Raw genomic sequence first — 8,127 nt, 5'->3', positions numbered from 1 at the left:
TAAATCCTAGGATCCTATCCAGAATCCCACATTTTATTAATTATTTATACTTAATCTCCTCCAGTATGTAACAGTTCTTCAGTCTTTTTGATCTTTGTTTACCTTGATTGATGCTTTTGAGGAATACTCACGAATTGTTTTGTAAAAATGTCTCTCAGCTTGGAATTGTCTGTTTACTAATAATTAGAGTGAGATTATGCATTTTGGCCAAGAATACCACAATGATGGTGTTATGTCCTTCTCAGTGCATCGTATCAAGTTCTTGTGTTGTCAATACGCTTAATGAGGAACATAGCTCATTGAAAAATATAAAGTTTCAGGTGATGGATTGAAACGAGTGAAATGTGCAAGATAATTTAATTTTGTATCATCTGAACGGACAAAGGTTATGCGTGGTGTAATGTTGATATCACCACAGGGAACCGAATGGTTAACAGTATAATAACATTAACCACCCATACCACAGTCTGCTGTAATGTCATTCAACATAAAACAAAGAGATTAACTAAATGCTTCAAATGTGGCTTGTAAAAATTATTGTGGAAATGTGATTCAGGCAAAAATAATAATAATAATAATTGCTATCTCTTATGAAAAAAAACAAAAAACAAAACACCTAGCAGCAATTACATGAAACTATCTTTCTTTTTGTTTTTACTTTCTTTTTTTGTTGTTGACACCATGTTCCTATTTTCACCCCCTTGTCCCACCTCCACCCTGTCCCTCACCCACCCCACCCCTCCCTACTTCTGGCCATCACCACACTGTTGTCTATGTCTATGGGTTATGCAAATATTTTCTTTAGTTAATCCCTTCAGCTTCTTTCATCCAGACTCCTCTCTCCCATTTCAGACAGCTGTCAGTCTGCTCCTTATATCCATTCCTCTGTTTCTATTTTCTTCATTAGTTTATTTTAGTCATTAAATTCCACATATACCATGTGAGAGCAGTGTGAGGAGGAGAGCAAAGCCCGCCTGCACCCCCACGTCCCGCCCGGATGACCTGCCACCATCGCCATCAAGCCCAAGAGAAAGGCTGAAGGGGATCCTAACGGAGTTAAGCCAAGGTGAAGGAGAAACCACAGAGAAGACCCGCCAGGTTAACAGCTAAACCTGCTCCTCCAAAGCCAGAGCCCAAACCTAAAAAGGTCCCTGAAAAAAAGCGAGAGAAGGTACGGAAAGGGGAAAAAAAGGGAAAGCTGATGCTGGCAAGGATGGGAATAACCCTGCAGAAAATGGAGATGCCGAAACAGACCAGGCACAGAAAGCTGAGGGTGCTGGAGAAGCCAAGGGAAGTGTGTGCATTTTTGATAACTGTGTTCTGGTGACTGTACAGTTTGAAATACTATATTTTTCAAGTTTTATAAAAATGCAGAATTTTGCTTTACTTTTTTTTTTAAGCTATGTTGTTTGCACACAGCACTCTTCACTTGTTTTTTGGGGGAAGGCTATATAGTACTAATAGAATGCCTCCAAAGCTGGACTGACATGGGGAGGGATTGCGTGGGGGGGGGGGGAGGGGGCGGGCGGAGAGAAACACCTTTTCCTTCTAGTTTTGAGAAACTTCCTCTTGGTTCCTGGGAGGAGGGATCTCTTGATGACGTTGACATACATTAGCCACATTGGCACAGATACCTCGTCATGTGGGAAAACTAAAATTCATTTTTATGTCCTTTTCTCCCTCTCCACTTTAAGCATAGACTTTGACTCTCTTAAGCCCAGAGACCTATTGGGACCTGACCCAAAAAAACTGATTTCCAGTATGTTGGGCAATCTGGACTTTCTAGTGTCACCATTGAGATGGCCTCCCTCAAAAGAGCAGCAGTTCCTTTTTAGACTGTGGATCTACAGATTGATAGTCTCTGCCATTTTCATTTCATTTCCTGAAAGCCAGGGTTGGCTTGTGAAAAGTTGTTAAACAACATGCTTAATGTGAAATGTCAACCCTCACTCTAAACTTTCTCTGTTCAGAACATCAGACGAAGACCGCATTGGATTTTATTGGGGCTTTCTGATTTTGGCAGTTCATTGAAGAAGGGAGTTTGAAAGTTGTATACTGTTAATGATTATCTGCCCATGTCCTGCCTGAAGTACCATGATTGTTTATGAAAAGTATCTTTAATACAGCTGGATACAGTTTGGCTTGGAAACAAAAAACATTCCACATATAAGTGAGATCATATTCTATCTGCCTTTCTCTGGCTTATTTAATTTAGCATAATAAATTGTAGGTCCATTCATGCTGTCGCAGAAGGTAAGAGTTCCTTTTTTTTTTTTATAGCCATGTAATGTTCCATTGTGTAATGGTGTACCACACACCATTTTATCTACTCATCTACTAATAGGAACTTGGGGTTTTTCAAGATATTGGCTATTGTAAATAATGCTGCTATGAACTTAGGGGTACATATATTCTTTGGAATTGGTGTTTTCTTATTGACTTTCTGCCTGGAAGATTGATGTCAATGGGTGTTAAAATCTACTACTATGACATGTATTACTGTCAATCTCTCCCTTTATATCCATCAAGATTTGTTTGACACAGTTAGGTAGTCCGATATTGGGTGCATAAATGTTTACCAGAGTGATATCCTCTTGGTGAATTGCTCCTTTTATTATATGTACTGTCTTTCTTTGTCTCTTACTATGGACTTTATTTTAAAGTCTATTTTGTCAGATATAAGTATTGTTACCCCCAACTTTTTTTTTAATTTCAATTTGCATTAAATATCATTTTTCATCCTTTTACTTTTAGTCTGTGTGTATCTTTCATTCTGATGTGGGTCTCTTGTGTACAGCAAATATATGAGGCTTGCTTTCTTATCCATTCAGCTACATTGTGTCCTTTGATTAGGGCATTTAAGCCATTTACATTTAAAGTTATTGTTGACAGGTATGTATTTTATTCTTTTAAATCTGTTCCTGTATTTTTGTTGGTTTCTTTTATTTATTTTTTCTTCTTGTTCTTCTTCTACTTCTTAAAGCAGGCACTTAAACATTTCTTATAATACTGGTTTGGAGGTATCAAACACCTATAGCTTTTTTTTCTGGTCTGGAAAGCTCTTTATTTCTCCTTCATTGGTTGTAGGTCATTGCTTTTCATCACTTTGAATATTTCATGCATATCTATTCTGGCCTAAAATATTTCTGTTGATAAATCAGCTGACAGTATATGGAAGTTTTCTTATAGGTAATTAACTGCTTTTCCCATGCTGCTTTTAAAATTATCTCTTTGTCTTTAACCTTTGACACTTTCATTATGATATGTCTTGGTGTGGACCTTTTTGGGTTCACCTTGTTTGGGACTCTGTGTACTTTCAGGGCTTGTGTGTCTTTTTTTCTTCATAATATTAGGGAACTGTTCAATAATTATTTCTTCAAATAGGTTTTCAATCCCTTGCTGTCTCTTTCTTCTCATTCTGGTACCACTATGAAGCAGATATTGCTACACTTCATGTTTTCCCAAAGTTCCCTTAAACCAGTGGTCGGCAAACTCATTAGTCAACAGAGCCAAATATCAACAGTACAATGATTGAAATTTCTTTTGAGAGCCAAATTTTTTAAACTTAAACTTCTTCTAATGCCACTTCTTCAAAATAGACTCGCCCAGGCTGTGGTATTTTGTGGAAGAGCCACACTCAAGGGGCCAAAGAGCCGCACGTGGCTTGCAAGCTGCAGTTTGCCGACCACGGCCTTAAACTATTCTTATTCTTTGAAAATCATTTTTTTTTCTTTTAGCTGCTCTGATTAGATATTTTTTTTCCTACCTTGTCTTCCAAATCGCTGATTCAATGCTCTTTCTCATCCAACTTACTTTTTATTCCTTCCAGTGTATTCTTCATGTCAGATATGGTATTCTTCATTTCTGAATGATTCTTTTTCATGGTTTCTATGTCCTTTTTCATGCTGTCGTAGTTATCACTAAGTTTCTTGAGCATCATTATAATCATTACTTTGAACTATATGCCAGATAAATTGCTTGCCTGCATTTCATTTAACACCTTCTCTGGAGATTTCTCATGTTCTTTTATTGGCTTGTTACTTTGTCTCCTGATTTAAGCTGGTTATTTGTGTTTGTTTCTATGTATTAGATAGATCTGCTATGATTCCCAGCCTTTGCGGGGGGTGGGGGTGGTGGTGGCCATATGTAGTAGGAGTCCTGTGGGACCCAGTGGTGCCGTCTCCTTAATCTCCTAACCTGGGTGCTCTAGGAATGTTCTGTGTATGGATTATGTGGGCCTTCCTGCTGTAATTGATTCTGTCCTCAGGCTGGCTCACTGTGAGGCTCAACCATGATAACGGCATGCAAGCTGCTGTGCAGGTGGTGACCAAATGAAAAAATAAATAAATAAACAAATAATTAACAAATAAATAAAATAAAAATTCAAAGCAATTAAAAACACAAAAGAAAGGGAAAAAATAAGAACTAGAAAAGAAAAATTAAAAAAAAAAAGCATAATATGCCTCAGCAAAGTTTAGTGCCTGCTATCATCTCCCTTTTTGTATGCTGTTGGTGAAGTTTATTGGATCCTGCTCCAATGTCTGAATCTGGCCACGTGGTGTGTTAGTTCTGGGCCTATTGGGAAGGACTCCAGTGCAGGCCAATGTCAGGTGCTGTCTGTATCTGGCCCTCTGCAACCTGTTTGAAGCTACAAGCTATTCATAGATTCTAGCTGCCTGTTTTAGGCTTGGCTATTATAGGAAATTCCAAGCTGTGCTCCAGGGCTTTTACTAGCACCGAGCCCGGGGTGGTCAGCAAATGTCCCAAGTCACCCCAGGATCTGCCTCCACCTGCTCTGCCTTTAAGCTGCCTGTTAGATGCAGTCACTAAAACTCTTTTTTGAAGCAACACTTTAAAATCAATCATATAATTTGTGAAGGAAAACCATCAGGATATTTTACAACTTAAAAGAGAAGTCTTGGCTGGAAACAGTGTGATGGAAAGTACAATTAAACAAGCAAGCAGATTGCTTAAAGCTAAAATTCAGATGTTTTAGAATTGCACTAGAAGGTGAAACTCATATAACTAGAGAAGTTAAGTGATATTCTGTATTGCAGTTAAAATGAACAGATTATAGGTCTAAACCAAATAGACACACTGACAATAACATTTTCAAATGACATTTTTCACAATACTTAAGTGCATTCTTAATTGGCTTAGAGACTCATATTGACTTGTGTTTTTCTTTTTCTTGTTCTCTTACTTGTCTACTTTTATACTTATTATTAACTATGAAATTATAAAAGCAAATAATTTGTGATGGTATTGCCCTTTTAAAACTCTATATTAACTTTTATTCTAGTTCTGTAATTAGTTCCAAATTTTTTCTATCAGGTAAAAATTTTTAGGAGTTCATTCGTTATCCATATAATTAATAGAATGGAAAAGCAACCTTAAGCATTAGCTTAAAATATTAGTATGTATTTGTAAATTATAATCAGAGGCTAATTGAAAGTCATATAAATTTCCTCTTTTTACAAGTACCGTTTTAGCAGCTGCAGAGTTATTCATCATTATGCTTATCTTTCATAACCTTGACACCTTAGCATGAACTGGTAGTAACACTTACAAAACAATTTGATAAATATTTTTAAAAAATCCAATAGGAATAAAATATTTTAGTGATGAAAAATAATACATAAAATTACACTACAAATGTTTGACACAAAAATAAAAAGCACTCAGAGAGAAATAACCTGGCTTCCAAGCACACTATGAATATTTGATTTTATAAATAAATGAAAATTTAACTTAGCAACATTATATACAAGCTTGTAATATGAGGATTAAAGTATGTTCATAAGCTTTATTGAGGTATAATTTACAAATAAAACGATAAGATATTTAGAGTGTACAATATGATAATTGGTATACATATACATTGTGAATGTATTCCCCTCATTGAGTCAACACATCTATCACCTCATATATTAAACCTTTCTTTTTTTGTGTGAGAACCTTTAAGTTTCACTCTCATCAAATTTCAATTATACAATACATTATTATCAAATATAGTCACCAGGTTATGCATTTTCTTAGACCTTAATCATCTTATAAGTGAAAGTGTGTACCTTATCACCAACTTCTTCCTATTTTCCCCATCCTATGAGTTTGATATATTTTTTAAGATTCCACATATAAAGTGATACCATGTAGTATTTGTATTACTTTGTCTTGCTTATTTCACTTAGCTAATGTTCTGCAGCTATATCCATACTGTTGTAAATGACATAATTTCCTTCTTTTTAAGGCTAAGTAATAGTTCATTGTGTACACACACACACACATGGGCGAAAGCAGGTTTACAGTTGTGAGTACTCAAAACACAAACTTTATCTTGTATTATTATTTATTAATTATTGTATTATTTTTTTTTACTAAAAACTGTAAAACTACTTTTGTCCCACCCTGTATATGTAATATTTTCTTTATCCATTAATTCCTTAACAGATACAAGGTTGTTTCCATATGTTGGCTATTGTGAATATGCTGCCATGGAGGAACAGATATCTCTTTGAGGTACTGATTATGTTTTCTTTGGTTAAATACCCAGAAATGGGAATGCAGAACAAATGGTAGTTTTATTTTTAATTTCTTGGGAAACTTACATACTCTTCTCCATAGTTGTACCAATTTACATTTACAGTGTACAACAGTGTACAAGAGTTTTCTTTTCTTAAAATACCAGCATTTGGTATCTCTTTTCTTCATGATAATAGACATCCTAACAGATGTGAGGTGATAACTCATTCTGGCTTTGATTTCATATATTCCTGATGACTGGTGATGCTGAGCACCTTTTTATATATTTTTTGGCAATTTAAATATTTTCTTTAGAAAAAATTCAAGTCCTTTGCCCACTTTATAGTTTATTTATTTTTGCTTTTTTGTTTGTTTGCTTGGTTGTTATCCTTTTTTTTCTATTTATTTGTATGAGTTCCTTGTACATTTTGGATATTAACTCCTTATTGGATATATGGTTCACAAATATTTTCTTCCCTTTTGTAGATTGCCTTTTCATTTTATTGATGATTTCCTTTGCTGTGCAGAAACTTATTTTAGTTTTATAGGTCCCATTTGTTATTTTTACTTCTGTTATCTTTGCTTTTGATGTCATATCTAAAAAAATAATTGTCAGACCAATGTGAAAAACCTTACCCACTATGTTTTCTTTTAGGATTTTGTAGGTTCAGATCTTATGTTCAAGTCTTTAATCAATTTTTAGTTACTTTTTGTGTATGGTGTAAGGGGTCCAGTATCATCTTTTCCTGGTAACTATCCAGTTTTCCCAATATCATTTATTGAATAGACTATCCTTTCCCCATTGTATATTCTTGGCTTTTTTGTCAAAAATCAATTGCCTATATATACATTGGTTTACTTCTGTTATCTCAATTCTGTCCCATTAATATATATAATCTGTTCTTATACTAATACCATTCTGTTTTAACTGCTATAGCTTTGTAATATAGTTTAAAATCAGGATGTGTGATGAATTCAGCATTGTTCTTCTTTATCAAATTGCTTTAGCTATTTGATTACTTTTGTGGTTCCATACACTTTTCAGATTTTTTTCTGTTTCAGTAAAAAATGCCATTGGAATTTTAATAAGTATTGCATAAAATCAGTAGATCACTTTGGGAAATATGGTTATATTATTATTAATTCTTCCAATGGATGAACAATAAATATATTTCCATATATTTGTGTCTTCTTCAATTTTTTTCATCAATATCTTATAGTTTTCAGTGTATAGATGTTTCACCTCCTTGGTTAAATTTATTACTAAGTATTTTATTCTTTTCCATGATGTAATTATATTGTTTAATTTATTTCTTATAGTTCATTGTTAGTTATTAGAATAATAATTAATTTTATATATTGACTTGTATCCCAAAATTTTATTAGTTCTAAGAGTATTTTGGGGGGGCGGGCTTTAGGGTTTTCTATATATAAGATCATGTCATCTGTCTATAGAGACAATTTTATTCCTTCCTTTTTGATTTGGCTATTTTTTTATTTTTATTTTTTCCCTATTATGTACCCAAATGCTCTGGCTAGGATTTCCAGTACTATATTGAAAAACTGGTGAAAATGGGCATGTTTGCCTTGTTTCTGATCTTACAG

The 8,127-nt window shown here is 34.4% G+C and overlaps 1 pseudogene across 1 annotated transcript; it reads left to right on the top strand.

Annotated features, from left to right (window-relative positions):
• Positions 1 to 221: 221 nt before the first annotated feature.
• LOC307101082 (non-histone chromosomal protein HMG-17-like) lies at positions 222 to 2,031 on the top strand (annotated as a pseudogene). The gene is made up of 3 exons: positions 222 to 320; positions 1,023 to 1,334; positions 1,971 to 2,031. The product of its transcript is annotated as a non-histone chromosomal protein HMG-17-like (transcript).
• Positions 2,032 to 8,127: the final 6,096 nt, after the last annotated feature.

Source organism: Cnephaeus nilssonii, assembly GCF_951640355.1.
Source record: "Cnephaeus nilssonii genome assembly, chromosome: 6".
NCBI classification, from domain to species: Eukaryota; Metazoa; Chordata; class Mammalia; order Chiroptera; family Vespertilionidae; genus Cnephaeus; species Cnephaeus nilssonii.
The sequence above is the reverse complement of the archived record's forward strand: the minus strand, read 5'-3'. Positions and strand labels throughout refer to the sequence as shown.